The sequence below is a fragment of the Erinaceus europaeus genome, chromosome 13 (assembly GCF_950295315.1).
Source record: "Erinaceus europaeus chromosome 13, mEriEur2.1, whole genome shotgun sequence".
Classification (NCBI taxonomy): domain Eukaryota; kingdom Metazoa; phylum Chordata; class Mammalia; order Eulipotyphla; family Erinaceidae; genus Erinaceus; species Erinaceus europaeus.
Genome location: NC_080174.1, coordinates 8,896,410 through 8,914,821, shown reverse-complemented (window position 1 = coordinate 8,914,821; position 18,412 = coordinate 8,896,410). Strand labels below are relative to the sequence as shown.

The window sequence follows — 18,412 nt, the reverse complement described above, 5'->3', positions numbered from 1 at the left end:
TTGGAGCAAATAGCCCTCCTTGCTTGTGTCTCTGGGAAACACCGTATCTGTTCCTTCTCCCACGCTCCTTGGTGACCCCATGATAGGGCCTGGGGGTTTGAACTCCATGGAGCTGAGCAGGAAGCCTGGCCACCCACTGCTTCTAGGACCAGTTTCTTCAGGTGGGAAAGGCCCTGGGTGTTCCAACTGCACGTGGGGCTCAAGGTACTCCTTGGCAACTGTGTTAGAAGGTGGGGTAATCCTCGTGTATTGGTGGCTCAGGCATAGCAGGGGCGGGGTGGGTGGGTACAGCCTGTGACAAGAAGGTTTGAAACACTGTCTTTGGCCCATTCTAGCTCGCTCACCTTGGTTAGGACATTGCAGAGCTGAGCCTCACTTTCCTTCCCTGGTACATGGGACTGAGCCATCTCTGTACTGGTTGAGAGTGTATATGAGTTCCCTGGAACCGCAGCCTGGCAACAAGGGAGAATCAAGTGAACAGTACTGCCACATGGATTACCTTAAGCTTGCCGTTATTATAAAAGAATAAATGAACATTCTGGAATTTAGGGCAGTTGAAGATGATGATGATGATAGAATAAAATACTTTGGCCAGGCGGTGGCACACCTGGTTAAGTGCACACTTTATAGAGCACAAGGACCCAGGTTCAACCCCACCTGCAGAGAGAGAGCTTCATGAGTGGTGAAGCAGGGCTACAGGTTATCTGCCTCTCTCCCTCTCTACCTCCCTCTCGCTTCACACTTTCTCTCTGTCTCTAGCCCGTAGTAAATAATATGTATGTCTGTATATATATATATTTTTTTCGTTTTTTAAAGAGAGAGGCGTATGCTAAGAAGATCCCAGGAACTGGTCATCCAAACATGCCCATAATCAGCTTTACTTCCTTTTGATTTCAAGTACACTTGTCAAAAAAAGAGAGATTCCATTTCTGGAACTGTGGCAGCAAAGAAATGCAGGGATCTCTTTCATCTGGGTTGGCCCATGGGCATGGATTCTCGATTTTCTGATTATAGACGTCGTGGAGCTGGGGCCTTGCACATGCACTGTCCCACCGCTTTGGGGCAGCTTTTTTCTTTTTATTAGTGATCTAATATTGATTTACAAAATTATGAGGTAAGGGGTATAATTCCACACCATTCGCATCACCAGAGTTCTGTGTCCCATCTCCTCCAGTGGAGACTTAAGTGATTCTCCCAAGGTCACAGATATGGACTGTTATTTCTAGAATTATCTATCTATATATCTATCTATATCTATATATATATGCTCATTTTTTTTTCTATGCTTTTGCCTTTTCTTCTACTACTGTTACTACTTTTAAATGCCCTTCATTTTTTTCCCCCTCTTCTCTCTGGGTCCTGGTAGAATTGGGGTTCAGAGCCCTCTGATCATCTTCCCCTGTCACTTCCCTATTCTTTATCCCTCTGGGAGTGTGGACCACAATTCTTCATGGAGTGCGGAGGGTGGATGTTCTGGCTTCTGTAATTGCTTCACCGCTGGACATAGATGTTGGCAGGTGGATCCACACCCCCAGCCTGTTGCTGTCTTTCCCTAGTGGGGCAGGGCTCTGGGGAGGTTCTGGGACACATTGGTGAGGTCGTCTAGGGGCAGTTTTGTTTCATTCAAAAACAGAGAGAGAGAGAGAGAGACACCACAGCACCAGACCTCTGCCTCCCATGGGTATGCCCAGGACTTGATGTTCGGGGTAGTGAGCTCTCTCTAGCCCCGTGTGCATGTGTTAGATCATTCTGTGTCCTCACCCCACAACCGGAGAAAGTCTGTACCCCTCTATCAGCCCCAGATATTCTGCCGCTTGTTAACTGAAATGTTGGTGCACTTGCTCCAGCCTACAACTGAGCCTGTGACAAGCTGGCAGGACCTACTGACATTTAAGCAAATGGCTGGAACCGTAGTGTCCCCGCTGTTAGCGGTCCAACAGCTGAGCTTGTTATCATTGTCTTTTCCTTGAGCTCTGAAGCAGCATTTGAGAGGCTAATGCAGCGGTGTCTATGCTGCAAAGTCATGGGTGAAAGCTTGTGTCAGCCCTGTTTTGTGTGACTCGCTGGTATTTTCTTTCTTTCTCTCTCTCTCTCTCTCTTTCTTTCTTTCTTTTTGCCTCCAGAGTTATTACTGGGGCTCGGTGCCTGCACTACCAATCCACGGCTCCTGGAGGCCTTTTTTTTTTTTCCTGTTGTTGCTATTGTTATTGTTGTTGTTGGACAGGACAGAGAGAAATAGAGAGAGGAGGGGAAGACAGAAAGGGGGAGAGAAAGACAGACACCTGCAGACCTGCTTCACCGCTTATGAAGTGACCCCCCACACACACACACACACATGTGGAGAGCCAGGGGCTTGAACCGGGCGGGATCCTAGCGCCAGTCCTTGCGCTTTGCACTATGTGTACTTAACCCATCGCTCTACCGCCCAACCCCCTCACTGGCACTTTCTACAGAGGTCTATCTCTTCCTTACGCCAAAAAGTACAGGAGAAAGATGAAAAGATGACTCAGCTGTTTCTTTATTTTGTTCTATCACACAGAATAGCCTTGGGGAAAAGATAGGTAGAATAGTATAAGAATATAATGGTGCTATATTTATGGTGCAGGAGTTCCTGCTCCCCACCTGCAGGGGGTCGCTTTATGAGTGGTGAAGCAGGTCTGTGAGTGTCTGTCTTTCATTCTCATACTGTATCTTCCCCTCCCCTCTCACTCTGCCCTATAAAATGAAATAGAAATAAGTAATAATAATAACAATAATGATGGGAAAAATGGCTACCGAGAGGAGTGGATTTGTAATGTCAGCACAGAGCCCTAATGATAAGCCTAGTGGCAACTAAGAAAGTAATAAATTAATTCTTAAAAAGAATATAATGGTGTGATATGCTGTAAATACTAACCAGTTGTTTGGGATACTCTCTTTTTTTAAGGACTTCTTATATATACATATATGTGTATATATATAACTTATTTATTTGTTTACTTATTATTTTTTACACCAGAGCACTGCTCAGCTCTGGCTTATGGTGGTGCCGGGATTGAACCTGGGATGTTGGAGCCTCAGGCATGAGGGTCTCTTTGCATAGCCATTATGCCATCTACTCCGACCTGGTACTGTCTCAATTTTACCAGCCACAGAGACCTTAAAGATCAAAACAAAATAGGGAGACACAGCCTCTTGAGTAGTGAAGCTTCTTCTCATACTACCAAGTGCCAGCAGCCCAAAATTTCTCAATATTCAACCTAATCCCTGGTCCTGCCTTTGCTACTGGAAATGACTTTCCAACCCCCACAAATGACCATTTGTAACAAGGTCTGATGAGGCAGGTTAGCTTAGTGGTTAAAGCATCAGTTCACCAGTTAACTACACTGGCTAATGGCAATTTTAGCATGGAGATCCAAAAGATGACAGTCTCACTTCTTGGCTTTAAACCCCAACTGTTTATTACCAGGTGTGTGGTATTGTGACTTGATAACCTGGTAAAATTATTTGCTATAGTTATTTAAGCAGGTCCAATTGCATTTTAAAAATATTTTATTTTAATGAGAGAGATGCTGAGAGAAACACACACATACACACACACACACAGAGAGACATACACAGAGAGAGAGAGAGAGAGAGAGAGAGGCCAGAGCACTGCTCAGCTCTGGCATATGGTGGTGCTGGGAATTGAATCTAGGACCTGGGAGCCTCAGGCATGTGAGTCTTTTGCAGAACCATTATGCTGCCTCCCCAGCCTCTTCCAGTTGCCTGTTAGGTTCTGTGAGGTGCATCCAGGCCGCAGTATTGACTGACACATTTTTCAGCTTTAATATAACTTCTCTGTTTAAGGAAAGCAGCAAGTGCCCACAAAGTCACTCTTCTTAGATCTTAAGACAGCAAAAAGATGGGGGAGATAACAGACTTCAGAATTTTACATCTGATAATCTAGCTTATCGTATCATCGCATAAGAAGAATTTCATGGACTTCAGGGGATAATAGTTATTTTTGAGGCTTCCCTGGAAGTTCATTGGGTTCTCAACACTGAGGCCAACTAGTCCTAGCAGCCCCCACGTCAAGGGGTTATCTGTGAGCCCATCAAAGTATCAGCTAGGCCTAGTCGTACCCTGCCACGAGCCGTGAAGACAGGCCTCCGCGGACCCATTCAGAGCTAGCTGGATGCCCTTCTCTCTAACCCGCATCCTTTGAGCTCTCGTTGTGCAGAAGCCAAGGTGCAGCAAGTCTGAGGACAGCGTAGACTGATGGAGCTGCACTTGTGCCCTGGACGTGCTGTGTTCCAGGACAGGCCTTTCCTGAGCCTCTCCAGTTTGGACGGAGAGACGGACGCTGCCACTCACCCTTCCGCCTTTCCTGAGAGAAGACGTGGCATTTTTCCAGCCCAGGAATTCATCCAACATTGAAACACTTGCTGTGATATTGACAACCATCTCTGCTTTAGGAATTATCTTGGGGGAAATAAATAAATACATAAATAATAAAAATAAATAAACTAGGAAAAGATATTCCATTGACCGGTGATGACCCATTGTTCCTTTTGTCAACAGGCAAGATGATGAATGACGTTCTGGCAGGCTCCTGTGTGTCCCAGGCCTTGTAGAAATAAATGAGACGTTGCCTCAAAGTTCTAAGGTGCATCACGTCGGATCTTGTTTAAGGAAGCATTAAAAAGGAAGCCACCGTTACCTATTGAGAAGGCCCTGGTGCCCTCAGGCCTGGTTTCTGAGTGAATCCAGAGGTTGCAAGCATGCCTCCCTGTATTACCTGTTGGAGCAGGCTTAATTTTATAAATTTTAAACACAAACTCTATGAGTTTCTAGTTCATAATCGTTCTTTTTGAGGAGCCACTCAGATGAACAATATCGCATCTGTAAGAGATACGCCCTTCCAGCGGACCAGAATTGACTGACTGGAATGTCAGTGATGACAGACACCATCTTAGCACCGTCCAGTACCAGTGTACCAGTGTTGGAAAGGACAGATTGCAAGGACGCTCTCCCTGGCAAGAAGGTCACGTTGTGTTGACACAGCAGACTGCCAGAATTATAGTAGGCCAAGGTTTCTTTTTCTTTTCTTTTTTTACTTTACTTTTCTTTTTTCTTTCTTTTTCAATTTTTTTTTCTTTTTTCTGGAGCACCACACACAGAGACTTGAATCTTGATCCTTGACTCTTAAGTCATCTCCTGAGACACTCTCCAACACAGGAAGTATTTACAGAGAAAAAAGAAAGAAAGAAAGAAAGAAAGAAAGAAAGAAAGAAAGAAAGAAAGAAAGGAAGAAAGAAAGAAAGAGAAATCCAGGGTTCGATACAGTCTTCCGGGTATTTCTCTTCAGCCTCCAGGTCCCGTCACTTCACACACGGCGGGCATCCAGGTGGTAGGTGGCCCAGAAGCCTAGTGGGAGTAGAAGGCCAGGGCTGTGCGTGGGCACGTAGCATTGTAGCAAACTCATACTTTATAAGTACATTTCCTACTCACTTCTTATTCAGGCAGAGCTTATCAGCTACATGTTGCCAAGTGTCCAGACCAGGATTATTTGTGTTGTGGGACTAAATCAGTGTTCATGATAATCTGCTGGGGAAAGAAATAAATACATAGAATGCAAACAAACAAACAAACAAACAAACAAAAAAAACACCTCAAATAAGAGCACTCTTGACACCTCAAAGAATATTTTTTAATCATCCTTTGAATTGTTTTTTGTTTGGCTCTTGTCACAAATTAAAGTACTTGGAATGCTGTCTAGTCTACGGTCTCTTGAAATTGAATCGAGGAGTACCTGACAGTCACCACGTGTTGTCACACAGGGGATTCATAATAAAAAACCCAACCGCACCGTGGCTGTTAGTCACTGATTCTGACTGGAAAGTCTTCTTTGTGGTTTATCTTTGCCTGACAACCAAGCAGTTGGGATTGGGGGAAAAAAAAGACATCCTATTTGATTTATTTTAATGATACAAAAAGATATGAGAGAGACAGAAAGCAGAGCACTGTCTTATGGTGCTCTAGCTTATGGTGGTGCAGGGGATTGAACCTGGGACATTGGAGCTTCAGACATGAGAGTTCTTTTACACAACCATTATCCTCTTCCTTGGCATTTAGTCTGGATTTTTCTTTTTATTTTCCTTTCTTTTCTTTCTTTATTTTTTTCCAGAGCACTGCTCAGCTCTGGCTCATGATGGTACAGGGGATTGGACCTGGGATGTTGGAGCCTCAGGCATGAGAGTCTCTTTGTATAACCATTATGCTATCTACCGCTACCCTGCATTTTAATTTTTAAAATTTATTTTAATTTATTATTATTTTCGCCTCCAGGATGGTTGCTGGGGCTTGGTGCCTATACCACGAATCCATTGCTCCTGGAGTCTATTTCTTTTTTTTACCTTTTTTGTTGCCCTTGTTGTTTTATCGTTGTTGTGGTTATTATTATTGTTGTCATTGCTGTCGTTGTTGTTGGATAAGACAGAGATACATCAAAGGAGATGGGGAAGACAGAGAAGGGGAGAGAAAGACAGACACCTGCAGACCTGCTTCACCGCCTGTGAAGCGACTCCCCTGCAGGCGGGGAGCCCAGGGGCTGGAACCCGGATCCTTATATGTCATTCCTCAAGTTTCGCGCCAGGTGCGCTTAACCAGCTATGCTACAGCCCGATCCCCCTATTAGATAATTTCTATTAGAGACACGGGGCTGGGGGGTGGCATAGTGGCTCTGCACAAAGACTTTCATGCCTGAGGCACCCCCAAATTGCTATTAGAAAACTGGAGAAGGCTGTGGGTGGCCACAGTGTAACTGTAGGCTTTTCAGTCACATGTCGGCCGCTGACCCTTAGCCCAGTGTGTCTGTGTGGATTCCATTGGATGGCCTTAAGAAAGGAAAAATCTCCAAAGAAATCTCAACGTGAGCCCATGTAGAAAACCTACACCTCATCAGGTGGGGCATTGCTTTGCCATGCTGCGGCCTAGGTTTGAACCCCGACACCACATGGGAGGCCCCATAGCACCAGAGGAAGCTCCAAAGCTGTGTCTCTCTATCTGAATGGAAAGGAAGGAAGGAAGGGAGAGAGGAAGGAAGAAAGAAAAGTTCCACAAACAAAGAGAAAGGAAAGCATGCCCTTGCTTAGCACCTGGTATAGAAATGAGGATGTGAAGAGGAGGCTCAGTAGTAGAATGTCCGCATGAAGTAAGAAAGACAAAAACAAAGACAACATCTTGGATGACAGAGCAGCGGTTTGGCCTTTCATTCAAAGAAACCCCTTTCCGGGGCCAGATGGTGGCGCACCTGGCTAAGCGCACGTGTCACAGTGCGCAAGGACCCAGGTTCAAGCCCCTGGTCCCCACCTGCAGGGGAAAAACTTCACGAGTGGTGAAGCAGAGCTGCAGGTGTCTCTCTCTCTCTCTCCCTCTCTATCTCCCCCTTTCCCTCTCAATTTTTGGCTCTCTAGTCAATAAATAAATAAGGATAATAAAAAAATAAAAGTGAAAAAAATTGCCATTAAAAAAAAATCTTTGGAAAAAACAAACCCTCCAATTCTTGTCATAACTAAATATTGAGATTGACAGGTGTGTCCTTAATCTTGCTCCTACTTCCTACTCAAGCCCCCCATCCCCCACCCTACCAAAAAAAAAACAACAAAAAAAAACCAGATTTGGGGACTAACACGGACATTCCAGTCCCTGGATGAGCAAGCACATGGCTTTAGGACTCTTGTGGGAAATGGGGGTCTGGGACTGTCTCACGTAGATGGGGTGGGAAGGGGAAGAACGGATGGGCCAAGCTTGACAGTGGGACTGGGACTGCACCTGGAGAACTTAGCTAGAGGCACACTTTTCCTTTGTCTCCTCCCCCCACCAGCACCTTTTGTTTCTGCTTTCTTTCAAAATGTATCTATTATAAAATGAAGAGAAAGAAAGACAGACGCGACCAGAGCTCTGGCATAAGGTGGTTCCAGGGATTGAACCTGTGGCCTCTGGGGTGTTTGGTGTGCAAGTGAGGGTTCTAACTGGCTGAGCTGCGTCCCTCCATCCCTGAAGCTGAGTGTCTAAAGCGCAGGTGGGAAGCAAGGCCCGTCTGTCAGAAGGGCTGTCACTTTGAGCCCCCAGGCACTCTGGGAAGGGCAGAGTCTGCCGTCTTTGTTCCCAGCATGAGTTCTCTCCTCTGACAGCCTTGCCTCGCCTCTGCCTTTCCTGACCCATCATCACCCAGACAGAATTAGAAAAAGGTCACGTGCACGAGGCGTTTCTGTTTCGTTTCTTTTTCTTCTTGCCACCTGGGAGATGGTGCAGCAGTAGAATGTAAGACTTGCAGGCGTGAAGTCCCTCCCAACACTGCATATCCCAGAGTGATGTGCATGTCCTCTCTCTCTCTCTCTCTCTCCCTCTCCTGACATCTGTTTTTTTCACATGAATATGAAAAGATCAGAGAGCACTGCTCAACTCTGCCAAATGTTGGTATTAGGGATTGAGCTTGGGACTTCAGACATGCAAGTCCTGTGCTCTCTAAAGCTGAGCTCTCTTGCCAGCCCTGACTGAGAACAGGTTCACTATCTGCCTGGTTATGAGAATCCTGGGATTGTGTTTACTTACAACAGTGAACCATGCCTAGTCGAGATGATATTTCCAAGGACTTGTCCCAGGTTGGGAGTCTGGTAGCTACGTTCCCCGTGGCAAGATACCACAAGCCCCTACCCCAGTTAGACATTCCTCACAATAGAGATTATACAAGACCCCTCTTCTTCTAAACCCCCAAACTTTACCAAAGAGAGACTAGCTTGTGCTGGAGGACATATGTAGAAACCAGAAACCAACTCAGGGTGGGGCCAGGCAGTGGTGCACCCGGTTTGAAGTCACATGGTACCATGTGCATGGAACTGAGTTCAAACTCTTCATCCCCGCTTCTTGCAGGAGGGAAGCTCCATAAGTGGTGAAGCAGTGCTACAGGTGTCTCCTGTCTGTTATCTGTCTGTCTGTCTCCTTTCAATTTCTCATTGTCCTGTCGAAAGGGAAGGGAAGGAAAGGGAATTTATTTTTTTTTAGTATTTATTTATCCCCTTTTGTTGCCCTTGTTTTATTGTTGTAGTTATTATTGTTGTTGATGTCGTCATTGTTGGATAGGACAGAGAGAAATGGAGAGAGGAGGGGAAGACAGAGAGGGGGAGAGAAAGACAGACACCTGCAGACCTGCTTCACCACCTGTGAAGCGACTCCCCTGCAGGTGGGGAGTTGGGGGCTCCAACCGGGATCCTTATACCGGTCCTTGCGCTTTGCGTCATGTGCGGAAAGGGAATCTAAACTCAACACAAGAAGTGGCAAGTTCAGCTGTATGTAGCTAGAGAGAGAAACGTAAACTGTACTCAGTGACTTTAGCATCACAACCTATGGAAGACTACAGAGAGAACACCTAAGTCCCTTTTACTGTCAAGCCACTAACTTCCAAATGTTTCTTTTTGTTTTTGCCTCCAGGGCTATCGCTGGGGCTCAGTGCCTGCACCACGAATCCACTGCTCCTGGAGGCCATTTTTCCCATTTTGTTGCCCTTGTTGTTGTTGTTGTTATTGTTGCCATTGATGCTGTTGGATAGTACAGAGAGAAATCGAGAGAGGGGAGGATATAGGGGGAAAGATAGACACCTGCAGACCTGCTTCTCTGCTTGTGGAAAGATCCCCACTGCAGGTGGGGAGCCAGGGGCTCAAACCGGGATCCTTGCTCTGGTCCTTGTGCTTTGCGCCACATGCACTTAACCCACTGTGCTACCTACCGCCTGATCCCCCAACCCAAGTGTTTCTTAAGAGATCGGGCCTATTATTATGATTTAGTTTATTTAAGGAAAGAGGATAGATTATAACAGAACTGGGTAGAATACACAGAAAGTCATTCTTAGCCCACTTTCTCTGTTTTTTTTTTCTCTTTTTATAGATAGAGAGGGGCCCGGTGGTGGCACACCTGATTGAGTGCACATGTTACAGTGCATAAGGACCCAGGTTCAAGCCCATGGTCCCCACCTACAGGGGCAAAGCTTCAGGAGTGTTGAAGCAGGGCTACAGGCTCAGTCTCTCTCCCTTTCTATCTCCCCCTTCCCTCCCAATTTCTGGCTGTCTCTATTCAAGAACTCAATAAAAAATAATAAATTTTTTTTAAAAATGTCATTCAGCATGTGTGTTCTACTGCACTGAACTCTCTCTGGCCTGGATGTTTAGCTTGCTTGCTTGTTTTAATATGAAGAGTATTTGTCCTTTTTTTTTTTAATTAACTTTGGTTGGACGAAGAGCAATTGAGAGGGGAGGGGAGATAGAGAGGGAGAAAGAGGCACCTGCAGCCCTGCTTCACAGCTCATGAAGCTCCCCTCTCCCCTGGCATGTGGGGAGCAGAGGCTTCAACTCAGGTCCTTGTACATGGTGACATGTGTATTCTACAGAGTATCCTACCACCTGCCCATGTCTTTTTAATCTACTGAGCCCCGTTTATACCCTGCTGGTATTTTATTTATTGACTTATTGCTCTGCCTACATCTCAGAAATCTTTTTTTTTTTTTTTTACAAAAAATAATCTTATAGAGGGTGGAAGGGGGCTCAGTGCTCGGTGGGCAGAGCACAGGACTTGCACATATGTGGTTCCAGCTTTGATAGCCTGCACCACATATTCCAGAGCGATGCCTTTCCACACCCAGCCCTCTTGCTCTCTGATTGAAAAAATTAATTTTTTTAAATTAGTTTTTAAAAAATATTTATTTATTCCCTTTGTTGCCCTTCTTGTTTTATTGTTGTAGTCATTATTGTTATTGATGTTGTCGCTGGACAGAGAGAAATGGAGAGAGGAGGGGAAGACAGGGGGAGAGAAAGAGAGACACCTGCAGACAGACCTGCTTCATCACTTGTGAAGCCTCCCCTCTGCAGATGGGGAGCAGGGGGGGGGGGTTGGAACCGGGATCCTTACGCCTATCCTTGCACTTTGTGCCACGCGCACTTAACCCACTGCAGTACCGCCCGACTCTCAAAATAAATCTTTAAAGGAGAGAAAGTTGCCCTAGAATTAGTTGACTTGGATAGTGCACTATTTAGTCCCGGCTCCCCACTGAAGGAAGCTTTGGCTCTGTGGGCTCTTTACACTCTCTCTCTCTCTCTCTCTCTTTCTCTCTCTCTCTGCCTCTGTCTGTCTCTCACTTAAAATTAATGAATTGATTAAAGGAAAGAAAGAGCAAACACACAGCCCCCGGGTCTACCAGGATGAACCTGATTTTTTCTCACACAGATGAAAGAAGTGAGGGGACACTTCTGTAGACCTGGGGAAGTAGCACTGAACAGCTCTGGCTCTCGGCAGTGTGGTGGATTGAACCTGGGACTTTAGAGCCTCAGGCACTAGAATCTCTTTGCATAACCGTTATGCTATCTACCCCTGCCCAGAAGTAGCCTGTTTGTTTGTTTTAATTTTAGCTGAATGAGAAAGAGCAGAGAACTGCTTAACTCTGGTATATGGCACTGTGGGGAACTGAACCTGGGACTTAGAGGTCCTCAGGCATGAAAGTCTGATGCCTTTTTGTGGGGGTAAGCTTATCTATGCCAAAGTGACAACTTTGATTCTCTAGATCTCTTTTTTTAATGTATAGAATATTTACTCATTTACCTGACAGATAGAAACTGAGATAGGAGGAGAGAGAGAGACCTGCAGCCCTCATGAAGCTTCCCCCCTTTCCCAGGACTTGAACCCAGGTCCTCATGTATGATTACATGTGCACTCAACCAAGTGTGCCACAATACTGCCCCTAAATAAATAAATCTTTGGTTTTTTTTCATCTTTTAAAAAATTATCTTTATTTATTACATAGAGACAGCCAGAAATTGAGAGGGAAGGGGGAGACAGGGAGAGAGACAGAGAGAGACCTACAGCACTGGTTCACCACTTGCAAAGCTTTCTCTTTGTAGGTGGGGACCAGGGGCTCGAACCTGGGTCCTTGCACACTGTAACGTGTGCTCAACCACCCTGTCCCTAAATAAATGCATCTTTAAAGGCGAGGAAGGGTTAGGTGAAATAGCTCACTTGGGTAGTTTGCTGCTTTGTCATGCACTTGATGCCAATTTCGAGCCCTCACTTCATTGAAGGAAGCTTCTGTGCTGTCATGTCTCTTCCCCTTAGCTATTCTTGCTAAGCTGCTCATGGTCAGAGAGGCCATTGGAAGCTAAATAAGAGGGGTGACATGGTGACCTCGGGCTCCAGTGGCAGGATAGCTGGGGTCACAGCTTCAGTCCATTTACTACAACCCACAGGCTGTGCTGAGATGACACAGAAAGGGGCATCCTTTTTCTTTTAGCTCGGGACCCTGTCATTAGCAAGAAGGTAGGTCAGAGTCACCAACTGACCCTGCAGCGGAGACTCAGCCTGACTTGGTGGCGGGATGGGAGGAGCTGTAGCCATCTGGTCAGATGTTCGGAGTCTTGAGTCTATCTGGGCAACCCGAGCAGAAAGCCAGTGACCTGGGGGCTCAGGAACACCCCAAGGGTGCCTCTCTCACTTCTGGAGGCTCCGACTTTCAAAGCCCCCCTACACACACACACACATACACACACACACACACACACATGCTGGTGACAGATCACTGTCCCTTTTTAAGTTTCCATCTGGGTCTTATCAAGATCTGTTCAGCCTCTTTGTATCTCTGAGACCTTCCCAGGCTTCCCAGTCCCCTGAGGATGATGGGAAAGAATTTGCAGCCTGTCCCCATGGCAGCTCCTTTGGCTTGTCCTGTGGGTCCCCACCGCCCTCCACGCTGCCCTGATGGCATTCATCTTACAAGCCAGTTAGGCGGGAGGGGTGGTGGCCTGCTCTGTAGGGAGGGACATGATGGGAGAGGGGCCGGGTGGGGGGGGGGAGATCTGTGGCCTCACAATCTCCTGTCTGTCCTCACATACACCATCACCATATAAGGCCCACTGAATAGATGCAGCCCGGGAGGTGGTGCAGTGGGTAGAGCGCTGGACTTGTGTGGACAGGGTCCTGAGTTTGATTCCTGGCATAGCTTATGACGGAGTGATGCTCTGGTTCTCTCTCTTTTTTTAAATTTATTTTTATTATATTTATTCCCCTTTGTTGCCCTTGTTCCCTTTTGTCGTTTTATTGTTGTAGTAATTATTATTGATGTCGTCGGTATTGGATAGGACAGAGAGATTGGAGAGAGGAGGGGAAGACAGAGAAGGGAGAGAAAGACAGACACCTACAGACCTGCTTCACCACTGCGAAGCGACTCCCCTGCAGGTGGGGTCTCTAATTTTTTTTTTTCTTAAAGATGATTGAGGAGTTCGGTTGTGACACACATGGTTAAGCACACATGTTATAGTACTCAAGGGCTGGGGTTCAAGCCCCCTCCGCCCCCCCTGCAGGAGGAAAGCTTTGCGAGTGGTGAAGCAGTGCTGCTGGTGTCTCCCCCTTCCCCTCTCAATTTCTCTCTGTCGCTAGCCAACATAAATAAATATATGCAATAATAATAATAAAGACCACTGAACAATCAGCAGGGTGAACTAGAAGGTTTTCACTAATCTGTCTCTGGGACAGGACTTTTCGCTGGTATTTGTAGAGCACTGAGTTTCAGTTTTCATGATAGAGAAGAGAGACAGAGAGAAAGTCCACACCCTCTGGAGCCCAGAGATGGGGGAATCACAAGCCAGAAATACAAAGTGTCATGACAAAATGAGTGTGGTCAGAAAAACACAGGCTACTCCAAACTCCACTCCGCCATTCAGGGTCTTAAAAGTATTAAAGATGCTGAGCCCTGGAAGGATGCGCTGCAGACGTCCTCAGGCTCTGGCAAAGTGTCTTCCTCTCTGGGGACTTGCCAGAAGATTCCCACTTTCAGATTCCTAACTCCCCAACCTTGGCTTTGCAAGTCAATCTTTCTCCAGCCTCAGCACCCCAGTGTGGGTGCTGATCCAGTCCCTGCTGTGCAAGCTGTGCAAACCCCATCCAACCCTCCCTGCTTCACTTCCTAGGACGCCCCAAACCCTGCGTTTTGCTGCCTGCTCCCAGCTGACTTTGCATACTGTGCACACGTGAGCATAGGTGGTGAACTTAAACAAGCACCTAGGCCAAGCCCACAGGAGACACAGAGCCCCCAACAAAGGGTCCAGAAGAGGGAGTGTCACCTCTGTCCCCAAGGAAGAAAGAGGGATCTGGAACCACATCACAAATCCCCTCAACCCCTCAAAAAAGCAATCAGCAGGGAGTGTGTCTACCTCCCCACACCCTGAAGACAGATTCCCCATACTGAGGAGGTGGCTCAGTCCGGTAGACTGCAAGCCTGACTTGTGTGAGACTGAGTTCAATTCTTGGCACAGCATTAAAAAAGTAAGAATCTGGGAGTCGGGCGGTAACGCAGTGGATTAAGTGCACGTGGTGCAAAGCACAAGAAACAGCTTAGGTTCCTAGTTCGAGCCTCCCCCCCCCCCCCCCCCGCTCTCCACCTGCAGAGGGGAGGCTTCACAGGCGGTGAAGCAGGTTTGCAGGTGTCTCTCTGTCTTCCCCTCCTCTCTCAGTTTCTCTGTCCTACCCAACAATACAAACAAGGGCAACACCATGGGAAAAATGGCCTCCAGGAGCAGTGAGAAGTGAGAACCCCAATGGGACGTGTTCTCTTCACATCTCCCACTCATGCGGGATGGGTGGTCGCACAGTTAGTTGAGCACACATGTTACAGTGGGCAAGGACCTGGGTTCGAGCCCCCACTCCCCACCTGCAGGGCGTCCACTTACGAGCAGTGAAGCTGTGCTACAGGTGTCTCTCTCTCTCCCTCTCTATCTCCTCCTCCCCTTTCAATTTCTGGGCAGTCTCTATTCAATAAATAAAGGCAATTTAAAAAATAAAAATGTTATGTCTGCAGCTCCATATCAGGAAGCCCCCTCCCTCTAGTGATTACAGGGAGAGCCAGCTGCCACCCCACACCCGGCCAATGCGTTGGGGTGAATCAGGCAGGTGATTGAATGGCTTCTGCCCCCAAAGTGACCCAGCTTTGTTTAAGCCTCATATGTGCCCCCCTCCCCAAGAAAGGAGACCCAGAATGCTTCCCAAGTTCAAGCATACAATAGCCAAAGGTACACGACTCTTAGTTGGTGGAGGAAAAAAAAAATGTATCAGCAACCAGGGACCGGGTGGTGGCACACCTGCTTAGGAGCACACCTTACCATGTGCAAAGACCCAGGTTCGAGGCCCCACTCCCCACCTGCAAGGAGGAAAGTTTCACGAGTGGGGAAGTAGGTCTGTAGTTGTCTGCCTCTTTCCCTGTTTCCACCTACCCTTCCCCTTAATTTCTCTCTGTTCTATCAAAAAATATAGCAAGAAAAAAAAATTCCTAAGCCCCTTACAGACTGTAGGTAGTCAGGGCTGGGAGATAGCTCACGAAGCAGAGTGCACACTTTACTATGTGCAGGGACCTGGGTTCGAGCCCTGGGCCACCCTATGAGAGCACCACTTGGAAACTTCATGAATGGCGGGGCAGTGCTGTGTTGTCTCACCCTCTGTCAAAATAAAGAAAGTCTACTGGGAGTCTGGTGGTAGCGCAGCAGGTTAACCGCACGTGGTGCAAAGCGCAAGGGCCGGCGGAAGGATCCCAGTTTGAGCCTCCGGCTCCCCACCTGCAGGGGAGTCGCTTCACAGACAGTGAAGCAGGTCTGCAGGTGTCTATCTTTCTCTCCCTCTCTCTGTCTTCCCTTCCTCTCTCCATTTCTCTCTGTCCTATCCAACAACAGTGACATCAACAATAATAATAACAACAACAATAATAACTACAACAATAAAACAAGGGCAACAAAAGGGATTAAATAGATAATTAAACAAATAAATAAATTTTTTTAAAAGTCTGCTGGGAGCAGTGCAGTTGTGTAGGCATAAAACCCCAGCAAAAAGCTGGACAGCAAAGCAGAAATAAATGCAAATGAAATGTGGCCCCACCTTCAGGCAGGAAGCTTCACAAGTGATGAAGTAATGCCGCAGGTGTCTCTGTCTCTCCTCCTGTCTATCTCCACCTCCCCTCTGATTTCTCTCTCTCCTATCTAATAAAATAGGAAGCTTGGGATGGGGGGAGAAGAGGAAAAAAATAGTCACCGGGAGCAGTGGGTTTGTAGTGCTGGCGCCAAGCCCCCAGCAATAACCATGGTGGCAATAAAAATAGGCAAGAAAAGGGGGCCAGACATTGGCACACCTGGTTAAGTACGCACATTATAGTGTGCAAGGACACAGGTTCAAGCCCCTGGTCCCCATCTCAAGGAGAAAGCTTCACGAGTGGTGAAGCAGGGTGCAGGTGTCTCTCTGTCTCTCTCCCTCACTATTTCCCCCCTTCTCTCTCAATTTTTCACTGTCCCTATCTAATAAATAAATGAATTTAAAATAATAGGTAGTAAAAGGGGCACTCAGTACACAAATCATCTTTCTGTGCATTGGACCTTGTCTTGAGTGTCTGTTACTATTTAATTCTCTGCCAGATGCCCTCAACAGTACTAGGGTTTCTTTGCTGCCATTTCTGGTCAGACTTTTTCAGAGAGAGAGAGAGAGGAGAGACCACAACACTGTGACCTCCTTCAGTGCATCCTTCAGTGCAGTGGGGCCAGGCTCAAACCTGGGTGGTGTACGTGGTATACCATGACAAGTATTTTAGCTGGCCCGGAATTAGGGTTTATCACGCTTCCCTTCTGCTTATCTTTTTCTTATCGCTACAGGGTCACACAAGCGAAGTGGCAGAATCAGTGTGCAGACCTGTAGTGTGGTCCCACAGGCCTTTAAATCTCTCTTTAAAAAATGAGGGCAAGAGAAATAGCTCACTTGAACAGTGTGCTCGTTGCTTTGCCACGTGTGTGACTCAGGCTCAAGCCTGGACCTCACCATATTGCAGGACCACGTTAGCATGCTCTCTGTCTTTATCCAAGAGGAAAAATAAACATAATGACCTTAAAACAAAAAGATCCTGTGTGTGTGTGTGTGTGTGTGTGAGAGAGAGAGAGACAGAGAGACTCCAGACCACAGCTCAGCCCCAACAAGCACAGGGCTGAGCACTGAACCCTGGTCCCTTAGTTCTCCAAGTCTTATGCTGTAACACTGGCCTATTTCACCAACTTCATGTTTTTTCTCCGTGGAAAGAGAGAAAAAGAGACCAAGGTTTAACTTTTTATTTTAATTTTTATTGTCTTTATTTATTTGATAGAGACAACCAGAAATTGAGGAGAAGTGGGAGAGAGAGACCTGCAACCTTGCTTCAGCACTCTTCCCCATCTCTAGCGTTTCTTCTTCTTCTTTTAATCCTAACGTGTGTAACGTGTGTACGTGGTCCATCTGCTGAAAGATGGCATTCGTCTTCCTGCTCAAGAACCGCGTGTTAGGAGTCAGAGCCGCGGAGCTCCAGTGGCACAGTCCGTTAGCGCGCGGTACTTACACAGGAGTCAGGGTCGCTCCTAATAAGAGCGTCACATCGTCACCCAGTCTATGTGTTCAGTCTTAGATTTATCCACTCTGAAACTGGAATAACGCTTACAGTTGCAGGTACAAGTTTTCAACATCTTAGAAAAGCTTCCTCAAGAGGGCGCTCCTCACCTAGTTCTGTCCCTCCCACCTCTGCGCAAATGGGTTTTTCTCAGGCTGGATTGTAGTCAGTCCTGTGTGAGGAGAGCAGAGATGAAGTTCTTGGAAAAGGCCAGAGACTACAGACTAGAAGCACAGGACTTTGAGCTCTTAGGATGGAAACCATGAAGGTTGGGGGCCAGGCAGTGGTGCACTTACTTAAGCACACACATTACAGTGTGCAAGGACCCAGGTTTGAGCCCCCAGTCCCCACCTACAGGGGGGAATGCTCTGTGAAACCGTGCTGCAGGTATCTGTCTCTCTCAATCTCTGACTATCTCTAGCCAATAAGTAAAAGATAAGTTATTTAAAAAAGAAACAAAGGAAAAAGGGGCCAGGCAGTGGTGGACCTGTAAGTTTACGGGCTGGGGTAGATAGCATAATGGTTTTGCGAAGAGACTCAACCCTGAGGCTCCAAAGTCCCAGGTTCAGTCCCCCATACCACCATAAAGCAGAGATCAGAGCTGAGCTCTGGTTAAAAAAAATAAAAACAACCTGAAATGGCCAGTTAATAGAAGATAAAAGAGACTTCAGAATAATAAATATTGTGGTCCAGGGTCTGGGAGGTGGCACAGTGGATAAAGCATTGGACTCTCAAGCATGAGGTCCTGAGTTCAATCCCCAGCAGCACATGAAGCAGGGTGATGCCTGGTTCTTTCTCTCTCTTCCTATGTTTCTCATTAATAAATAAATAAAATCTTTTTTTAAAATGATAAATATTACCAAAGACAAACCAAGCAAATCTCTAAGAGCACATCACACTTATAAATCTGTTTACACCAGATGAAAGAGCTTAAATTACATGAAGGGAATATTGAAAGCATGAGAAAGA

The 18,412-nt window shown here is 46.6% G+C and overlaps 1 protein-coding gene across 2 annotated transcripts in view; it reads left to right on the top strand.

The window, feature by feature from the left end:
* Nucleotides 1-18,412, top strand: part of SCAF8 (SR-related CTD associated factor 8) — a 153,745-nt gene that overhangs the window by 119,126 nt on the left and 16,207 nt on the right. Inside the window, exon 22 of one of the 2 annotated variants that reach the window (XM_060205292.1) lies at nt 4,543-5,735. The exons of the other annotated variant lie outside the window; for it this stretch is intronic. The gene's annotated coding sequence lies outside the window, so the exon portion shown is untranslated. Of the gene's footprint in view, nt 1-4,542; nt 5,736-18,412 lie in introns of those variants that run through there. 2 annotated transcript variants of the gene reach the window in all.